At 34.9% G+C, this 22468-nt stretch overlaps 1 protein-coding gene across 4 annotated transcripts in view; it reads left to right on the top strand.

The window, feature by feature from the left end:
* The window catches only part of LOC149300412 (neuroligin-1-like), a 209799-nt gene that overhangs the window by 118659 nt on the left and 68672 nt on the right, over window positions 1–22468 (top strand). The gene's annotated exons all lie outside the window — the stretch shown is intronic.

Raw genomic sequence — 22468 nt, forward strand, 5'->3', positions numbered from 1 at the left:
TTAGTGTCTACAGGTAAGCATTCTAATCTTATAATAACCTTCAGTTTTTCTATCATATTGTATTTCTGGGTTTCTCTTAATTTTACTTTAATTAGCATATCTTTTAATTTCACTTAAACTTTATTTTTGTTCTTGTTGACTTTATGTTTTCTTGCCTAAAGAGCTTCAAAGAATTTCACAAATGGTCAGCCTTGTCCGTAAGGATCTCCTCCATCTTGTGACATCTTCTTATTTACTGAGGAGGATCCTGAACATGTCTCTTTATGAGTATCACAACAATTGTTTTTAATCTTGTATACTTGTTGCCTGTGTTTAATTAATATAGGCAATTAGCCTTTGCATCCCCAGCTGTTTGTTGTCCACAGTTCCCATGATGCCTAGAGAGCTAGTTGATTCAGGGTGATATTGTACGTAATGTATTTCCTATTTTCCTGTGTGAGGTTAGATATGATAATATGAAAGGATACATCTAGCTGAAACACATTTGATGACTTATTCACCTTTTCCTTATTCTTCTTATTCTGCTTAGCTGCCATGTTAACTGAGAAAATATGCATGATTTCTAGAGGTGTCATATGTGTTTTATTATGTTGTGGCCAAAGCTGAAATTTGTTGGATACTGATTAGGTTTCCTTTTGGAAGTCACATGGTTACATGGCCTTTCTTGCTCATAGGTGGCTCATTAAGAATAAATCATTATTTCATTGAGTACTGTGTTTTCAGGCAGCAATTAGTTATTGGTAGCCATGTAGGGAAGTAATTGGTAACCATTGACTTTTATTGTAGCATATATCAGAGTTGGCATATTGTTGCTAACCCCTATTTAGCTACTTTTGTTGACACTGATAATTCAAATTTAATGCTATTGGCTGGCAAAGACAAATGGAGAGAACAATATTCGTTAATTCAGCAATAACTGTCTCAGTTCATTTATGCTAATTTTGGCCTTAGCAAATTAAGTGCCACAGTGCCACAGCGCCTAGAGGTGCATCTATGCATTACTGCCTTTTATTTGTTCTTGAGATACAGCACGCTGATGCACAACGCTTAGATGGTTTTCACTGCTTCAAGGGTTTTACTCTACATTTGAATATTTATTAGTGTAAAGGTTTTAGCAGCTTTTCCTATGTGAGATAATGCAGTTTCATCATATGAACTTTTATATCCTTTATATGATAATTGATGTGTGATTTCTCGGTACTTTCAAACATGTCACTAGGGCTGTTCCCCTGTAGAATTTGTAGAGTTTTGGATTATAAACCAAGCCATTTTTTCATTCTGTATGCATATATATATATATATATATATATATATATATATATATATATATATATAGTCTGATTATGCTTTATCCTATTCTTTATTTAAATTCTCATTAAGTTTCTTTGTATTTGCAACAGTGTATAGACCGCATGTCCTGGGAAGTATACATCGACAGTAACTAATGACATTTTGAAATACCCTATTAATAGTATAATGGTTTGTTGATTTTCTTCTTACTTCAATAAGGCTAAATTAGTACATGCGATCAACCCTCTTCATCTTGTAGGATGCTTATAAAAAAAGATTGTATCTCCTATGGTAATAACTTGGAAAACCAATATCAGGGCAGTTGCAAGACTATTGGCACTTTGATTAATCCTCACTTCAGGAATATGTGCCTCCTTGAGATAATGTCATAATGATTCAAAGTGGGAATTAGTAAATGAATCACAGCTGTTCTGGTGTGAAATTCATTTGTGCTGGGATGAATATTCATGATTTTTTTTAAAATTACACATTGTATGAATATTATTCTGGCATTCAATGGGCGCTACAAATGTATTTCTCTTTAATACAATCACCCTGTTAAAAGTTCTTAAATAGTTTTGCCTATTATTATTATTACTTTTTTGCTAAGAGGTGAAAATATTATACACATATATTTTATAGACAATACTAGTAAACACAAAACCTAAGCTGAATTGTAAAATATATGTGATGGGTGCAGTATGTGTAATATATGTGGCTTATAGTTCTTTCACACATATCTTAATGTTTAGCCTAGTTGATATAACACACCTTTCTAGAGTGCTAATATATTCTGGTTAGAATTATATATTTTATAGTCACAAGTCTTGCTATTTTACATGACACATAAAGTAGACAAAATGTGGTATCAATTGTAGACATTTTCTACCAAGTAGGTTGTACTATAACTTGGGTTAATTTAATTGTAAGCCTCTATCATCAGCAACAAGTACATTGTTGTAAACTAATTAATGTCAGTAATATTACTTTAAGTTTGTAAACCTAGTTCCTTAACTAGCAAATCATACAAGTATGATTTAATAGTTTCTTAAGGAATACATGTTAATAACACCTTTTAAAACCAATATTATTGTTGTGTGTTGAAGTGTTAATATACAAAGTACTTAAATGTGTTTTATCTCTTTTTATAAACTACTTCATATTCATAAGCACAAAATATAACATCATATACAAACTATACATTTATTTTTGAACACATAATATATGTGGGTGATTGTAAAGAGCACTGCCCCGTAATTTCTTCCAGACTGCAGTAGTTTTCTCCATTCTATTATATATTAATACTGAAACTCAATTTTGTCTTTATCGCCCTTCCATGTGTTTAAGATTGGCTTTTTATCTTTGTAGTTACATATTTCAATCAATGGCGGAATAAATATTTAATTTTAAGAAAAATAAACGTATTATGCAAGGAAATGAGTGAAGGACTCTTGAATGTCATGTCATATATTCAGTCAAAACAATGGTTTTTGAAAATTAATACAAGCTCATGTCTAGGAAACACAGTACTATCGGATCAACTGTTCCACTTGTGTGAGAGTTACTTAATAAACCCATTAGATTTCTGATTAGATAGCCATTGCCTCTCATTCATTAGAATGCACAAAGGAAGTCTGCTCCTTGCTTCCTTCACAGTTAATCTATTTTTAAGATGAAATTTCCATATATATGTGATTGTTCGGCAATACACCACAGGTCATTTCAACTCTAAAGAGGTTGTGGGATGATTCATTTTACAGTTGAAAACACGAGCAAAGGTGCTAGAAACATCTTGGTATTTGATGGTATTTGACACTTACAGTAAGTTCAGTTTTCTGCCAACATATCTTCACAATATTTCCAGTGTTTTAATTAAGTTGAAGGGCCATGGAAAAAAATGTAAGTAGGAAAAGATCACTGTTATGTTATACACAAGCTCAACAACATTTATACTATCTTTATAGTGCGAATGATTGTGTTACTTGCAGGTAGTGGATTATTTTTACATTGTGATAATAATGATCGCCTGTAACAATTTACGTTACAATCTAAAAAAAAATTGGCTTAATGTTCCATAATGCAAATGTAAGGATGGGGAGAATATTCAAAATTCTTTAAACTACATTGAAGAATGAAATTACCAGGAAATTACATTGAAGAATGAAATTAATATCTGGCAGGGTAACAGTTGTATGTATGTGTATAATATAATACTTGTTATACTAACTACATATCTAACTGAATGAAAATATATGCTATGTATTTCTTTGGTTATATGCCAAATACAGTATATTTATGGATAATAGTTTTTATCTTTTTTTTTTTAGGTATGATTTAATTGTTTTGACACACTATTTTGAATCTGTTATTGCAGCCGGTGTCAATCATAAGCAAACTGTACCATCATTAATATGTGATATTTATAATGTATACATGTTTATACAGTATGTACAGAATTTGGGTGATATAATCAATATTGTACTACATCCATTCAAGCAATAGTATCTGTAATAACTTAAACTGTAGAAAGTTTGGTGATAACAATGTACTTTTTCCATAAATGTCTATGGAGCACAAGATAGTTATTTCTGAGCACTTCTAGGACTAGACGCCTTAAATCCTGCTCCAGTATACCTGACCTCGGCCTACCTAGAGTAAGATCTTGTTATTCGTGTGCCAGGTTATAGAAACTCTGCGTTGCAGACACCTATACCTGGCATGACACTAGAGTATCTGTTTACACCAGAAGAAAGGCATCTTAGAGGGATATGACATCATTGTACAAACGTATACAGGGATAATAACAGCCAATCTCTGATAACCTGTTCATTAATAGGAGAAAAGGTCATTCCTTCAGACTTGAAGAAAGGAATTTTATCTAAAGCAACTAAAAGAGTTCTTTACAATAAGAACAATAAAGATGCTGGTTGAAATCAGTCATTTTTGAGTGAAAGAGGATTTTCCCTTTAAGAGGTACAATTGAAAGTCACATCAATCTTTTGTGTTTTTACTTCTTCTGGATCAACAATAAGGTTGAACTTAATGCCCTTGTGTATTTTTTAACCCAAATGCCTGTGTTACCATGTTACCACTTTAGTGTTATTATTATTATTTCTTTAATCTTTGAGTAGCATTGAAAAATACCCAGTAAAAATAAAAACATACAGATTTTCTAATATATCGAGTAAAATAAGATCTACATGTTCTGGGCTGTTGTTTTCACATAGGGGAGCTATGCATATCAAAATATATAAAATATATTATTAAATCAATCAGAACATTAGGGAATGCATGTATAAAAATATGTAATATTACCAAGGAATTGTCTAAATAAACTTATTCCAAAACTCACCTAAGCCATGAAAGATTTAATTGGGATCAAAACAATTTTTATACAAAAGCTGTTACATGCGAGGTGGACAGTGGATTAAAACTTCTCATAGGAAATCTTCATTAATAGGTTTTTTGTGTTTTTTTTGTGCAGATATGTTACGTGTAGTCAAGCAGGTCATTATTCTGTGATATAGTAGAATGAAATGAACCAACATAGATAGATTGTGAAATCATGGTAGATTACGAAGGCGATAAATGAGAAGGTATGAGGGAAAAAAACATGAGTGTCAAGGGCAAAGCACATCATGGTAAAGGTCCGTAAAATCGAAATGATATATACTTGTTTAATATAAAAGGGATGTGTTCAAAAAGACAGAAATAGATTGTTTATTGTGGATCTCTGGCAAGAGAGAGTGAGCATAATTGATGTATTTTTAGACAGCTTTGCTGTAAATATGGCCCAGCATCATTAATTAAATAAATGGCAGCATGCTCAAAGGTCCTTAATTCACTTAAGTGTATTTTTTTATTATTCATATAATATTACCACAAATAATTTGGCAATTAGCCGTTTTATTGTTTTCAATTAGTTTCATTGTTAATTGATTTTCAAACAAGTAATGCTGGAAGAAGCAAAAATACGTGCTGTCATTTTATATTTATGTTAAAAATTGAAACAAATGGTATGAACAATTTTGCTAAGTGTCTTTTTGTTGTTGTAAGGGAAATGACATCACTGCTGTAAATGTCAGTTATTGACATATTAAATGAAAAGCAAATGTCCTTTCTCCAAGGTCACAAACTTATACTAGAAAATTTTTCTAGTTTATATGTCATATAGTCTAATTTCAAGCAGCTCATTAGGACATAGCTGTGAAAATTCACCAATCTCGATTAATTATTTTAGCATATTGGTTTCACTCCCATAAAAGCTGTTATTCAAAATGAGAACATTTAATGTCGATTTATAATGAACTCTGTAACTAAGTGGGTGAAAATTGTTGAAATATTATCCAGAACAAAACCCCTAATTTATATTAAAGGTGCTTTCCCACTAAGATAAATAAGCACACTGTAGCATGTTAAGCAAATAAACATTAACAGATGAAGGTATTGTATTATTTCCTTTAAAAAGATGTATCTGCTTCCATGTCAACAACCGATCTTTGCCTACCTTTGTGACACATAACTTAGAAGTTATGAATGAGACAAATTGTATGTGATTAAATAAGTATTTCAGGTAATGGTTTGGTCATTTATCAGTACTAGGAATGATGTCATGCTGCATTTAGTTACAAAATTATTCAGTCCAGATAAGATAGGTGGAACACCCCCTTTTACTTAAAAACATAAAATTCAACTTAAATTTGCTGCATGGCACAGTTCACAAAACATACTGTTTGTGTACAAATGTAGTATTCATGAATGGATCTAATTAAAATGTTATGTCTAAAAAACTAGATTAGATTTGTGTTAAGATTCAATAACAAGATTAAAAAAAAAACAGCAAGTACTTTTTGACGTCACAACCTACTGTTTCTGAATGACTGCTCATAGGGAATGATATGAGAGAAGTTATTCAAGCAGAAATTAAATGCAAAGTAACCTTAGTGCTCACAAGGTTCCTGCAAAAAGTGCCACTCGGTGTCCAGTTTAAACCCAAACAAATCCAGTGTTCTCTCATATAAAAAGTGAATCAGAAAGGTTGAGGAGGTTAGGATAATAGAGTAACTAATACATTCTTCCTCAAATCAGATACAGGGCTACACTGCAACTTGGTTTAATTGGCTACAATGTATTGTCTCTGGAGCAGCTAGGGAGATGTTGGCATCTGCCTCACCCCCACCCACCCCATGATTTCCTTTCCCTTCTCCTCTTTCTTTCCCCTCTCTTTACCTCTTGCTGTTTTTTCATATATAGATATATGTGTATGGCCTTGGGCCCTGTTCACCCTCACCCGCTTTCTAGAATTAGAGAAGGATGATTTAGTTTGCGGGTTTATGATGGGTTTGTATCTTTTGGGTGGGGGTTTTCTTATTTGGATTCTTACCTTCTCAAATATAGTCTGTATTCTTTCTGCTGTTCTTTCTGTACCTCAAAAACACATATTGTGTTATTTTATTGCTAAATCTTGATCGCCCCCTAGTCAACAGAATAAAATAAAGAGACTGACTTTTGCCTTCATGTATGAACTTCAGAAATTTACCACTTGACATCAAAGATCAGGGCTCTAATGCTACCAGTCTCAGAAGCAATAAAAAACAACTCCACAGGATTGAGAGATTTATTAATTTGTTTTGTGGAATGAAAAGTACATTTTAATTTTAAAACTACCCGGCCAGTATAGCTTATTACTCTTCCCAATATGTAATTCCCTACTGTTACATGTAAGTTAACACATACATCAAAAATGTTATATATTGGATGCCACATTCAAGTTGAGGTTTCTGTGAATGGACCGCTTTAGTAATATGTACATAAATACAATGATAAAAGAAACAAGTATATTAGTTCTTGCTTAGCAGATTCATTATGTGGTCAGAGCTTGCTACCACGGAACAACATATTTAGAGTACAGTATGTTCCCAAGTACATACATTTCTATCAGTTATTTCTGAAAGCAGTAAGAAAACACAATGCAGTCTGGAATAACACCATTAAATGAAAAAGCTAAAAAAACAAAAAGTTATCCCATAAAAATATTTCACAGTCAATGTTGTTATAAACATCTATACCAGTCAATATCTTTATTTGAATATCATCATTAAATAATATAATCAGAATAAAGGGGAAAATGCAAATAGGAAGCATCCTAGGAAGTATAAAGGTAACCTATATATGTAATGGGGTGATGTCGCAGTGCTCTGGTAGAGGCAACGTGTTTTTCTGTCTCAATAGTCTTTTAAAAAACAAATCACATACATTATTTATATGAATTAAAGCTCACAGACATCTCCGGACAGATATTAATAGAGGGTTAACCTTTCAATGCTACAAACGTTCTTTCCATTGCTATTTGCATGATATTTAAAGGTTATTGTTAGCAAGCTGGGAAAAGGGTGTTTTTTTATTTATTATTATTTATTGAAGTAGTGGTCAAAGCTAGTTTTTATATAAAGAGAGTTTTAAGGTATGTGTGTTTGTATAAATAATCTGTAAAATAACATTTTTAAACAGAGTTATAGTTGATCCAGTGGCAATGACGAGGAGGCCTGGCACTTTAAGGCCAGCGACTGCCTAATCTGGATATGTGTGATCACACGCTGCATTTTTACGCCCGTGACATGCGTGCGCATACCCAGCTGCTGGCCTCACGCTGGAACAGCAGGTCAGGTGAGTGTGTGTTGGACATTTGCCCAGTATATAGCAGATGGCCGGTCCAGGCCTGCATTTGAAATGGTCATATTAACTTGATTTAAGTTGATTTGAAGTTTTTATGTTGGCTCAAGCATTCACAAACTTCTACTAAACTGCCAAGTATTACAACTATTATTGATACCCAGCAAATCCTGAAAAAAATGCCAAAATAAAAATGACACCATATTAGTTGATCCGGTACATATCATTAAAAGCATTCCATTGAAGAAGTGGCAGACTAATAAAGATTCTTTCTCCAGAGTTTCCATTGACAGTCCCAGCATGGAAAAAAAACAAGCTTTTTGTGCCAACATGGCCATAAATCCTTTTTGACTTAAGGCTATAATTAATCATGCCCTGAACGAAATGAGGATAATAGCAAAATGACATATGAGGAAGGAGCTCTAGATACACGGCTTTTGCTCTTAAAGAGTCCTAGCCATAATGTTAGAAAAGTTTTATTCAGCACAGTAAGTGGAACACCATCCTCAAAACAGTTTACAAGGGTTAAAAAATAAAATAAATTGTGGTACTTCTTCTGCAACAATTCCACAGATATCTAGGCCGCTGAAGTTTTCAATCATTCTCTATCACTATGAAAAGGTCACTAAATCATATTTCTTCTGATCTAAGCCAAAACAAATGGCTCTCTTCTCTGTTAAAGTGTAAGAGCTTTAAAACATTTCTTTGACAACCATTTTATAACCTTTCCTAAGCTCTCCGAGATGTTCCTACGTCTGCTTTTTTTGTTGTTGGTAATAATGTAATAGTAGGTATGCTTGTGCTTTGTTTTCCCCTTGTACATTACATTTAATTAGCTAGTGTCTCTCAATTCTAAGTTGTATTTTATTGTTACCTAATTGCATCTACTTTTTTTTTTTTATGTGCTATTTGCTCTGAAGAAAGCATCTGAACATTTGCATGTGCCTTTTCTTGCTGTAATTTAGTGGGGGATTTTTTTATTTTTTTTTATCAATGGTGTAATAGAAAATCTTCTAAAAGTAATTGCTTTTAAATTGGTCTTAAATTGTATGAAAAGAAAGGTTAGTGGAAAATGCCAAACATTACAATATAGCAAGAACCTTCAAATTGTTATCATTTGTTGTTTAAATTACTGTAATATTGAATTAAAAATAATTCTATAAAGCGATTAAGACCCTGTCCTCTACAGACAATGTTTTAACACATTCAGACCTAGTTCAGTATATTATTTAAGTGCGAGCAAACTAGAATACTTGGTTTATATCTAATGTGAGAAAAGTATTACAATGTGAATACATATACAATTCTAGAATTTAGATTTGTTTACTTGTTTACTCATGTTAAGTTTATTCATTTAAGACATAAGGAATAATCTAGTAAAAGGTACGGTAATGAGTTTCTATATTGTATCTGTATAGCACTAATAGGATTACCACTATTCAGTGCTTTGGTTTAGGCATGTCCTTTAAGTTCAGTAAAAAAAACAATGAGTTAAGTGAAACATGGTTAAATTTATTCTGCCTTTATGCTGCATACCTACTGCATCTAATATAAAAACTGGTCACAACTGGGTGGTTTCTTGGGAAATTAGGATCTTTAAAAGGTAGATTCATGTTTCTGTGTATTTTAGTTATTTTATGGAATTTTAATAAAATAAGAAGCTTGAGAGTCTTGACTTCGGCACGCCAAGACAGAGAAGCAGGTATATTCTCATCTTATGTAGCAAACTCTGAATTCCATTTCCCCTTGTGTACAGAAATCCTGACTGCTGTGTCACTCAGAGACAAAAGGAAAGCCAGCCATATATATATATACCGTATTGGCTCGGATATAGGCCGTCCCCGTATATAGGCCGCACCCTAAAAGTTTGGTGCTTTTTTAAAGAAAACGTTTTTTTCTTTAAAAAAGCACCAAAAAAACATGCTGCCACTCTGTCTGCCCCCCCGAGATATGCTGCCACTGTCCTCCCTCCCCGAGATATGCTGCCACTGTCCTCCTCCCCCCCGAGATATGCTACCACTGTCCTCCCCCCGAGATATGCTACCACTGTCCTCCTCCCCCCCGAAATATGCTGCCACTGTCCTCTCCCCCCCCCCCGAGATATGCTGCCACTGTCCTCCCTCCCCGAGATATGCTGCCACTGTCCTCCCCCCCCCTGGAATATGCTGCCACTGTCCTCCTCTGCCCCCCCCGACTTACCGGAGCAGACTCCCGGGTGTCTTGCGGGGCTGGCGTGGGACATCTACGCAATACGCGTATACAACTTCTGGTGCCGGCACTCAGCGGATGTGCCGGCACCGGAAGTTGTATACGCGTATTGCGTAGATGTCCTCCGTGACCGTGGGAAGTGCTGGCAGGGGAGGCTGTCTCAGCGTATCGGGGAGTAGGATGCAGGTCCCCTGCCCAGCGCTAGACCCCGAATATAGGCCGCACCCCCACTTTAAAGACTTAAAGTGGGGGAAAAAAGTGCGGCCTATATTCGAGCCAATACGGTATATATATATATATATATATATATAGTAGCCTTAACATTTCACAGAGGAATTCGGTTATTTGTTTCTTTTAAGAATGACAGGTGCCAAGACAGTAATTTTGTTTCACTCAAGTTTCCCCAGTATAACCTGACAAAAAGCAAGAACATTAAAAATGTCTGTGCAGGTGCACAATTTTATTTAATATTTATATATGTGTTTCGTAAACCTGCTGCCAGATGTACAATAGCCTGTGCTGGTAATAAATGTTTTTTTTCACCAGCTGAGATTTTCACAAACAAAGGTTGTACAAAAGGTATATTGTATATATTACAGCTATGGTGACAGGGAGATAGATAGTAGACTTCTTCAAATGCACCAATAACAATTCAGACATAGCTTTGGTTTAGTTTTTGGTCCCTTGGTTTTGAACAATCAATTTCATTTCCAGCCCTTTTGGTTTGGATGAGGAAACAAAATTTGTAGTCACTTACTCTCACACTCCCATTTTTACGCACTCTCTCAATGTCTCCCTACCTTCTGTGCCAACTACATACATGTCCCTGTCTCCATTTCTGCAGCTCCACTTCTTCTCCTGCCTATTCCTGTTTTTCTCTGTCTTCTTTCCTCATCAGTTTCTCCCCAGTATGAGTTCTGTTAACCAGGCCTCCCAGAGTGCATAGGCAAAACAGAGAGCCCTTTTGCGCAAGTACTCCAAGAGGCCACAATAAAGCAGATGGATTCGCTGAGAAAGACAGGTGCAGAAATGCTTCTATTTCTTTGCGGATCCATCTGAATTATTCTGAGCCATGCCACGCACCACAGGAATAGCCTCTCCATAATTTCTCTAATCAGGGGAGAAGGTGTGCGCAGAGGCTCTGTCACACTGGAAGGCCTAGCTAACAGAGCTGATACCGGGGAGAAACTAAAAAAACAAAAAAAAACAAGAGAAGAACAAGGAGACAAGACAAGAAGACATAGAAGCAGTCAGTAGAGTAGAGTAGTAGGAAGACATTGAGATAGCACAAGGGAAAGAATGAGAGAGTGTGTGAGAGAGAGCATGAGAGAGAGTGAGTGACAACACATTTTCTTTCTGAATGGAAAAAAGCCCTCCAAATTTAACCTGAACCAAAAGGATAGAAAACTCAAATTGTCCGAAAATGAATGGACCAAAAACAAAACAAAAACAAACAAGTAGTTTTTGGTCCCTTGGCAAACTCTAATAGATAGATAGATAGAGTTAAATAGATATTAAAACCCCAGGATCATTTATAGCCTTTAACTAATAGAAGGTTTTATATACCAGTTTGAGGTGTTGCTTGGAGGATAGCGTTGAACTTTTTGGATAAATCTTAGTTCCAAAGCTTTTGGTAAAAGCTTAGTGTTTTTGTTTGTATTTTTATTATAATTATTTGCAACATCATACCACATAGAGATCTGTATAGTTGTAAAAATAAAGTTGCACATTTTCTTAAGACCTTGCTGTGTTGTGAATTTCAAACCCTAGGGACTGTGCTTTGGTCCATTGAAGGACATCCTGTTTTCGCGTGATAATACTGTATATGTAAGCAGGAAAATGGCATAGAATTAAATATTGTGGATAAAAAGTAACAATTTAAATAAGTCTATGGGAACATTGATCTAGATGGGGATATGTTGGTAAGTTTTTTTCCACATAGAATACATAAAAGCCAAGCAAAACATTAGAATGCAATCAGAATGGGAAGTCTCAATATGCCGGAAAGGCTATAAGGTTCATTATATCAATGCTATAGGGCTTGCAGCCAAGAAATACTAGGTTAATGTGAACCATCTCAGTCTCCTCAATTCTGTTGTGTTTTGATTTGTTGAGGTACATTTTACAAAGTGCTGGAAAAGCCATTAGAATATTTTTTTTCTCAGAACAAAATGTCTTGATGTTTAGTAGTTGATTTGAGTTTTTATACTTAATATGGTTATTGTTCAGAGTATTACATTAATTCCTTGTAGATATATATATATATATATATATATATATATATATATATATATATATATAACCTTCCTTTGTCTTAGAAGTTTATTGTTTTGGGCACTTAAATAAATCAGAAAAATAAAATACATTTGTATAAGTTCCAAAAAGGTCATGATCACTTTATCAAACTTAAATAAACTCTAAATCAAACCATTTGAATCTCAAACACTCTGGAGCATCTCCCATAATTTTATTGAGTAGTATTTGGCAAAAATGTGACAAAAATGTCTTTTGTGAACATAATTTGTTAACTTTACACTTACATATGTAAATGATAAAATACGAGCATTGATGGCTCATTGAGATGTTAAATTAAAACAACTTTTTTTCTTTGTAGCCTGTTTTTTGTAATTTTACGTTTTTCATTGTGCCATAAGTGGTATAATTTCTTACGTTGTGTTATAAATCCCAACAATAATATTGTTATGTTTGTGCACACTGTGTCAAATAATAACATATCAGATATTAAAATTAACAATGTGCAGAACTGGGAAATAATTGGGTCTCATCTGGCATTTCTAGATCAAACATTAGTTCTCCAGAGTTCTTTAGTGTCTTCAGGCTCCAAGCACAGGAGCAGTCTTTTGTCATGCTCACTTCCGGTATGTAGAAGGGTTAGTATCGTTAGTCAACCAAATTCCACCAATGAAACATAAACAATATAAATAAAAAAAGAAAGAGAGAAAGAGATGGTACTGACATATGGTACCAGCGCTAGGTAACATGTGCTTTTGCAATATCTTGTATTATAGTTTTAATCTCCAAAACACCACTGCAGGAATTATTCGGAGCAGCCTCATAGCACCTTGCAGCTTTTGTGTGCAGTAAGCAAACTTTTCTTCCTACCAGTTTCACACATTTTAAATGTTTTAATATGCAGTGTTATATATTTGCAGGCAATCTAAACTGGCTCCGGCTGCTGTTTTTGGATAAATCTCATATATTACAACCTCAGCTGTAGTCCAACAAAATTACTGTACTGATACAATTAGATGCAATATAGGGTGAACGCCTGTTCTGGCTTAGGTCACTGAAACACCTGAACAAGTGCTGTCCAAAGTTTTCGGTAAATCTAAGCTTTACATTTCTTGTAGGTGTCTAAATTATATAACTCAAAGGGCTTAAGCTCCAAGTTCAGGATGATCACCAGGGTATAGTGGCTGCAGGGTGACCTACTACAATCATGAGCATGAACCTGCATTGGGGGCAGGCATTTGTGTTTCCAATGACTGGGTCCAGGATTTCACCCGTCTCCTGGCTTTCTGTCATTGACACTTTAGGCTACTGAACAGGCTCGATGGAGTTTCTTCACTACAGGAAAACTTGGGAGGAGAGTATGCAAGAGATTTGTGGTTTCAACTACAACCCCAGTGAGCATGTCATGTAGGAGGAGCTTGGATGGTCCTGCACAATTCAATGATTATTCTATAAATGATACATTACAGAGGGCCGCCTCAGCTCTTCTTGCAGGATAAACGTTCCATTGTTGGCTATTAATAATGAATAATAAAGTAAACTCAAACTGCAACTCTCCTGCAAACTTTCCTTCCAGCTGCCATTAGTGAATAGACTCAAATAGTAAGGGGAAATCAAAGTCATGTACGCTAAAAAACAAACAAACTATACCTTAAACAATATTGCAGTATATATATAAAACATTTTTGTTAAGCATGCAAATTCACAGATTTGTTTGGAAACATATAGTCGAGTATGCATATTATTATATGTTATATGTTAGCTGCAGGCTGTGACCCTATGAATTTTCCCAATATTAAAATTATAACCCTGAAGCCAAAGGGCAAACACACATATGGCTTTGTCTGTTTGCAACTTGCAAGCAAAGTCTACCTTTTGTATTTATAACTGTATACTCGACATGCATTTCACTATTTCAAAGTTGGTAATTTTGCTAAAATGCGCACTTACGGTACATACATTAAATAATATAAAATATTTTCTATTTAAGTCAGATGACATTCCTGACCAACGCAAAACAATTCAGTGATGTTTTATTGTACTTTTATGAGTAAATTAGCTTTTATAGTGTTGAATCATGCATGGAGGTAGTTTATGCATTTTTAATGAAGAAAAAAAAATCATATAGCTTTGTGTGAATTTAAAATGGATTTACAACATTTAAATTTCTAATTCAAATGACCTAGGGTGTCTGATGCATACTTTACTTTTCAGGGCAGACTTTGTCGATTAGATTTTAATTACCTGACCAATTAAATTTGTATTTTTAATTTCCTGCTCTATTTACTGTTGATACTTCGTTGTGAAGAATGTTTAAATTCAGGGAGTACTCAAACACTGAACTGTAATTTGATTAAAAAAATAAATCGAACTGGACCACACAGCATGAAGAAGAGAAAAGGCAACTGTATTAATCCTAGGTATTAGCCAACATACTTTTACCCCATTAGTTTTTAAAGAATGTGTATAATTACAACTCTTATTTAAAATATAATTACTGGAAATTGTGTTTTTTTCCAGATGTACCTCTGTAATTGACAAAGGAGTGTAGTACATAATTATAGCATAACTATGTTATTTGTTTTGGAACTAAAATCCCTGTCCCTCTTACCCTTTTCAGTGTGTATAAACATAACTATTTGCCATTACTTGTAAGACAGTAATAACTATATACTAGGTTACATAACCTATATTCAAACATGGATTTCAGCTTCAATGCTTCAATATCCATAATCCAGAGCAGAACATGGAACTGTTGGCTCTAGACTGTGACTTTGAGAATCTGCCTCATTTGGGTTGTTATCCGCTTTTTTCTAAACTAAGCTGGAATCTTACCAGCAGTACTCTTTGTTTACTTTTGAGATGTATTCATTGAGTAAATAGCTACAGTTTTTACGGTTTTTAACTACTGATTTGTCTTTACATATTGCATAATTCCCCCTTTTGCTGCCAAAACAGCCCTGGCCCGTTGAGGCATGGATTCCACTAGACCTCTGAAGGTGTGCTGTGGCATCTGGGACCAAGGCGTTAGCAGCAAATCCTGTAAGTCCTGTAAGTTGCGAGGTGGGGCCTCCATGGATGCATCCTGATGCCATGTCCTCCAGGCAAGCGACGCACCCGGCCATCCATGTGATGTAAGAGAAAACATCATTCATCAGACCAGCATTAACTTTTTTTTCAGCAAATTGAGCTACAGTAGCTCGTCTGTTGGATTTAACCACATGGGTCAGCCTTTGCCCCCCACATGCATCATCTACAATAAATGTCCCAATAAGAAACCATAAAAATCCAGTTTCTTTTGCAGCCTTCACACATTACCCATTTCACCTGTTCTGGGCTTCTACCAGGCATCTTTTTATAAAGGCCCAAACCTCTAATTATTATCTGCAAGTTAGGCTAGTGAGAAATCACCTAGGAACATATCAAGTCCTAGATAACTCCCTTCTAAAACTTTGCCCTTGATTGCATTTGATGTTTGTTTTGTCCTGATCACCTAACTAAAATCTACTTTGAAGTAGCCCCACCTTTATGCAGGGCAAGCTTCCCCCAACCTGTGTCATTTCATTATCACATTTCTTCTTCCAATAAGGAAGGGGAAGCTCTGGGCAGATTGACTTATACACTCATGCACACATTCCCTCTCACATACTTACACATCCATTCTCACACAAGCATATTCATACTCACACAAACACTTACACATACATACTCATACACACACATACATATCCATGCTCACATAAACTTACACATACATATCCATGCTCACTCACCAGTATTTACACATGCACGTTGATGCATACTTACAAATGCACACCTATGCTCAAAAAACTTACACATACACATTCTTGCTCACACACACTTAAACATCCATACTAACATACACATTAGTGCACACACACATATCAATGTTCACACACATACATCCACATCCATGCATGTATGCATACTCTCTCACTCACCCCCTTACCTGAACAGCAGCTTTCCCTCCGGCTGCCCCGCATTTAACTGTAGTGTAATGTAACCTTGTATTATGTAACCCATTTACATACCTGCCTCCTTGGTTCGCCAACAGTATGCCTCTGCTCTTAGTGCACATTGGAGAAATGGGGGAGAGGCTGTCCCGTGGTTCTGTCTTTTGCATTAGGTTCATGGAGAAAGAGAGGTGTAGAAATGCTTCTCTTTTTTGCAAATCTATGTGGAAACAATATGTCTTGGGGCGGCAAATCGCTACTCTTGTTATAGTGCAGCCTGACCCAGGACCCTCATGGACCCACCGTGTAAGGGCCGACTCTTCCATTTTATATGTATTTCTTATAGAAAATCTTTTCAGGGCCCAGGGACTCTTTACTTTAAAATACATTTATTTACTGACACTCACCAGGTGTTCTGTACTTATAACTAATTCATATAAAAATAGTTGCAATAAATAAATAAATCATTAGATATGGCTAGCTAATAATACATAAAAAAATAAGTAAGAATGTACATTAATATGAAATGGCAAAATGCATTGTAGACCAGCATTGTTCACTAAATACACTGTACACATTAGTATGCTAACTCATTTTCTCCTTTCTCCCTTAGGGCTCTCAGCTAGTAGTCAGTGACCCCAGAATAAGTTTTAAATATACTCTGACAGAATGTAGTTCTATTCTCAGCAGATTCTCAGTAAGACAGATATTAGACATCTGAGCTAGTACAGAAACAAATCAAATCTCATATTTAAAATGAGGATTTATGCAGCCAAGCACAAAAAAAAATTATGACCACAACTAAAATAGAGCAAGTTGAATATCATCTCATTTATATGCTTTCGGATCAAATGCTGCATCTGACAATTTAATGCTCCAAGTCTACATTTAATTCTCTCGTTTACATATAATCCTACTGTGTTCAACATTTCTATGCAAAAAAATGGTTTCCTCCCAAAGTAATATAATCATGCCTCGGGTTTTCACACTTAGAAAGAAATTTCATCGTTCTGTATTTAAACCACTTGCCTTGCCAATTCTTACTAACTTGTAATCTTAGTGCTCTATGTAAGCACATTCATCTCTTTTAAAGTATAAAATGTAATTGTAGTGGACTGAGGCCACTTGATAATCTGGATATAGAGTCATAAACCAGCAGAAGCAGAAATGTCGGTTTAGGCAGCAATATGGTATAATAAAGAATCATAATCCATTGGTAAATTTAAGGGTCCATCTTGGAATGTGTCCTCCTAAAATGTGTTGGTATGTAAGCATTTGCAAATATTAAAAATAAAATAAATTAACAATAACAATTTAAAAACAATTTGTACAACCTCTGTACATGCGGGAGCACTGGGGCACACTTGGCAACTGTTATGGTTTTCTAGGGCAGTTATGTATTTTTACTAAATAGATAGATAGATAGATAGATAGATAGATAATGAAATGCATCTGCTCTTATAAGGTGTTTCTACGTAAGTGTGGTTGTCTTTCTATTGGATACTCGGTTCATGTACAATGGATACCTTATATGCTAGCCATAATTCCCAACCAAGCCTGACAACAGTTTTGAATTTGTCTGGACAGTAATATACCCGAGGTTATGCTATAGCTGGTGACCTTATTCTCAGGACTGCCCGTAGCCAACTCAACACTGCACATGTGTCATCTAAGACTTGGTTGTTCTGGGAACATAGTAGTTGAATGTTGATAAGTATGGTGTATGTTTAGACTGGGAAAAGCAATATTGGGAGCAACATGGGTGAACAAAATTGTATAATTGTATAGTTCCCCTTCTGTTTTAATAGCATGATAGCTTTAGTGGCTTTCTAGCTTTTTGCTTCTACTTAAATATAACAGACACCATACATTTTTTAAGTTATGTTGCCTTTTTATATACTGTACTTATTTTAATTACTCTTATGTGGAATACAATAAAATAGCATAAACAAATCCTACTAAAACTAATACCTTTCCATTATTTGACCATACTTGTTTTACTAGTAAAGTCAAGGAAACAAAAGGAAACACAAAATCATGTTAAAACTGTGTAATATTCCAGAAGATGTTTTGCATAACATAATGTTCCGAAAGCATAGCTAAAGGTCAGACCAGTAATAGTGCTCAGCACAAGCTCTGGTTATATGGTTAAATGATTTGGGCATTGCCTTTTGGGCAGTGAGAAGAATAAAACTATTTAAAAAAAAAACATAACAATGACAATAAAATTGAATACATAATTATATAGACTCCTACAAGTATAATCTTACATTCTATAAAGACAACAAAGGGATTTTCAGTTGATAAAAAAAAATGTAGAAAACATTAGATGCCGTAAAAACAACCTTTGGTTCCCACCTCTGTATTCCTTGTCTCTATTATATCGTATAAATTGCGATTGCTTTATAAAACATATATCTGGCTGTGGCAGGTGGGGAACCTGGCTGGCAATATTCAGACCAGGGGTAAATACAACAGCCCAGTAATAAAGAAACCCAACACATTTGGCAGACAATCCAATGCTCAGTCATCATCTAACCTCATAACTTGCCAGGGAATGTATAAAACACCACCTAAAGGCCGTGTGTTACTCTTGGTATTCTGTTACATACATGTAGAATTACCAACCAGAAAAGTTTCCTGTAGTTACAGAAATAAATGCATGAGACCAACCTATGGGGCAAATAACCCCCTTCCAGCCATTCTATGCAGGGGAGTCTATTTTATACAACTTCCTAAAGGCATTTTAGATGTATCGTCCGTCTGTACTGAATTAAAGGAGCAGGGACCTGCAATGCATAATACACGCAGATAACCTAGTTTTATGTGCGGTAAATCTTTCACAATAGAAATAAAGACATATTTTTCAATGATGTAATATAATACACATCATTCTATCACATCATCAGTAGACATCATTGTGTTTCTTCTATAGAGTACATTTTAACATAAATGTTTTCTTCCTGAGTCAAGTATATCATATCAAGAAGCGATGCTGTCATTTTTATTAATGTCTCAGAAATACATTGGAAAGTTACTTTCATAATAACTATTTTTTTTTTTGCAGTACATGAGAAAAATATAATGGTTGAATAAGTAAATTTAATTTTATTCTTGTGAATAAAGGTATGCAGTTGTTTTTACATGTCTGAAATTAATTGCATTTGTGTTGTTAACAATGTAAACTTCGACTTCTCTGACAAATGATTTAAGCCTTTTTAGATTTTCTTGTTGGATTAAGATAGCATTTGTATTTCCAAACAACATTTATCAGACATCTAAAACCCATAATTTTCATAGCTGCATATATTATTGTCATGTCAGTGGCAATAAATCACAGCATAACTGATAGAATCTGTCCATGCTGCACTCAAGTAGTCTATCACTTGCACACTTGGGTGTAGATAAGGTAATAAAAAAACAACATACATTCAATTTAAAATGCAATGTTATCCTCGTATTTACTAGAATTAGATAAGGGTCAATATTAGTGCAGAAGCAACAAATACATTAGAATTTAAAGACAAAGTCCTCCTATCCAGCAGAAGCTCTGCATATATATTTTATACATAAGTATTATTTTACTGAATACAACCCCCAGCCCCCTCTCCTTTCCACATACATGGAACTTAAATAAATGGCTTTGCTACATCTATGATTTATACCATTGCTGGTAGTTCAGTAATAGACCAACTTTGGTATTATCCCTGTAAAGGCAGAGGATGCTTAATAATTTCTCAGTGCTCTCATATCTGACATCGTACTTTTGTTTTCCCTATATTTCAAACATACAGCCCCTGCGCTTTGGGGAACTCTTGACATTTAATTCAAAAGCATTGGACAATCCGAAGAAATCATGTCTCCTGACGCACCATAGCATAATATTGAGTTAGGATGTCAACCAATAATTTTGCAGAACTTTGAGGGATTTGTCAAACTCTTCCATCACTGACTCAGCAAGTTGTCCTCCAGTCTTGTAGGGACTCTCAAAATGCATCTTCTGTGACCTCTGGAATTCTTATTTATTCCTGTAGTGTACTTTGTAGGTCATGTGTAAATCACTTAATAAAAATGCCTCTTATACTTGTGGGGGTTAACTCTTCTATAAATTGAGGTTGCCGTTTATGAGAAAATTTGAAATAGATCTTGAGTAGGCAATAGATGAGAAGAATGTCTGTAAAATATAAATAAATAAAAAAATCAATAACTTTCAATGCCCAGGACAGACTCTGTGACAAGATTAATAAAGGCAGAGAACCTATTCTGAATGCAAGCATAGACATCAATTACATAGAAGAAAAAAATAGCAGCTACTAGGGATAAAGTCAATACATTGTACCATAGTGTATTGTATCATGAAGAAAAGGGTATATTTTTTAATAGAAATGCATTTAAGATTGAAGGCTTAAGCAACTATATGATTTCATTTTCTATAGACGGTTCAAGTTCAAGCTTGTTTTATTTGACAAAGTAATTTACAGATTTCCTTTATAACTAAAAGTATCCTTAACATTTATCTTTTACACCATGCATTATGTTTTGTGGGCATTGTAGTTTTTTCCTTTTTATGTATTTTATTTTTCCTTATGTTCATTTCCCACATAAAATGGCACTGCTCAGAATACTCATGACACTCAGTCAAATGGTTTAAGTATTAAAATAACTCTCTCTCCTATGATTATTTTTATTATTATAAAACATAATTAAAGAGAATAGTACACGTTATTAAATTACCCTGCTAATATGAATAATCCCATTATTAAGTTCAGGGATAACAGGGACATATCCTGCATAACAAAGTATTTAAATGTCAGGAACACCCCTCCCATCTACCTAATTTCCCTACAAAGACTACTCTCCATCAAAGAGGATGAGTAATTTCATTGAGGTTATAATGGAAACACCCAAATAAGTATTAAAGGTGACTGGTCTCACCATCATCAGAGCTGATAATTTAACAAGTTTGACCCCTGGAAAAGATTGCATTCCGTTGGCTCCACATTGTTTCCTGGTAGCGGACTAGTATGTGATTGTGCATATTCCTCGCCCTTCAACGTCAAACTGGGGCTATCACTACCCCTATATATGGCTTACTACTTCCCCTTATCACAGCTTCACCCATTCCCTGCCTCCAATAAGGACCAATTAATAGGAAGCTCCAGGATATGCAGGTTTTTCCTTGTATTACCCAATTTAACTGAAAAACTTAGGAACTTTTTCATTTGAAATGTATTTCTTCTCACATTATGAGTTACTGGAACGAGCATTAATTCCACTACACTTAATCTAACTTTGGCTACTTCCGCAGTTACAAGCCATTTTCTCTGGGGGACTGGAATGGTTTCTTCCACCAGTAGTATATGTAGTTTTCTGTACTAGGTCACTATTTGGGAGCTTAGAAAATAAATCTTCACTACAGGAGCAGAGAGAAAACGTTGCCCATTTAATGTCAGCTCACTGCCAGTCGGCTGCTGGACAGTAGCTATCAGTCGAGCAGCTACAGAAAACAACAGATGTTTTAGTAGAAACCTTCATAGCATCTTATATCAAGCCTGAATCAACTAACAGCAATCAGTGACTTAACAATAAACAAGACCGTGGTATACACAAGTTATGTTTTTAATATGTTTGTGCATGTGTTTGTGTATAAAAAAAACATGTTGTGGGTTGATGTAATGAAAAAGTGACAAATACGCTTTAATAAACACTCCCCCCTCACCTTGCCAAAAAAGTAAAAAACCTACACTGACATTCTTAAAGAACTTTATTATTCTGATACCATAGGTTGATTGGGTGAATGAACAGCCTTGGAAGTGTCAACATGCTGTCAGGTCATGAAATTCAAGTTAATGGACAGCTAATATCATGATTGAATGGTAAAAACAGAGCCTGATCTGTTGGAGGATGAAAAATCAATAGTCTATTAGATTCGTCAGGAAGACAGCGAGCGGGAGAGACAGAATGAGAACGAGAGAGAGCAAAGAGAGAGCATGTGCTTTATTTGCTTGCATTGTCACTCCTGTAATAATTAAGAGCCCAATTTTAAGATTGAGGGGAGTCTAGAGAATTGA

Source organism: Sceloporus occidentalis, unplaced genomic scaffold, assembly GCF_023333645.1.
Source record: "Sceloporus occidentalis isolate IW3139 unplaced genomic scaffold, rSceOcc1.0.p SCAF_25, whole genome shotgun sequence".
NCBI classification, from domain to species: Eukaryota; Metazoa; Chordata; class Lepidosauria; order Squamata; family Phrynosomatidae; genus Sceloporus; species Sceloporus occidentalis.